This window comes from Fukomys damarensis, unplaced genomic scaffold (genome assembly GCF_012274545.1).
Source record: "Fukomys damarensis isolate Sample0158 unplaced genomic scaffold, DMR_v1.0_HiC HiC_scaffold_15, whole genome shotgun sequence".
Classification (NCBI taxonomy): Eukaryota; Metazoa; Chordata; class Mammalia; order Rodentia; family Bathyergidae; genus Fukomys; species Fukomys damarensis.
The window spans coordinates 57,079,714-57,080,063 of NW_022900927.1; the positions used below are offsets into that span (position 1 = coordinate 57,079,714).

The 350-nt window shown below is 55.4% G+C and overlaps 1 protein-coding gene across 2 annotated transcripts in view; it reads left to right on the top strand.

Annotated features, from left to right (window-relative positions):
* Elk3 (ETS transcription factor ELK3) overlaps positions 1-350 on the top strand; it is a 53,946-nt gene that overhangs the window by 628 nt on the left and 52,968 nt on the right. The window lies entirely within an intron of this gene.

The window sequence follows — 350 nt, forward strand, 5'->3', positions numbered from 1 at the left end:
TGCGCCCACTCCCGCAGGGCAGGTGGCCCCCGCCCAGGTGACCCGCCAGGCGCACGCCCAGTCAGTCCACACTGCGAAGCCGGTGCTGGACCGGGGTAGGGGGAAGGACCGGACTGGAGATGACCTAGGGGCTCCTGCCTCTTTAACTTAGGACTGAATGCTGGCCCGGGAGCTACTGTAACTTTTCTTGGGGAGGGAATCGGCTCAAATTTGAAGACTTAAAAAAAGGAAGAATAAAAAAGTCTCGGTTTTGTTCTGTTTTCTGAACCAAATCGTCCAAGGGAGAAGCTGTTGTTAGGCGGTGGGTGGGGGTGGGAGCAAGAAAAGCTATTTCAGAAACTGCAAAAGGG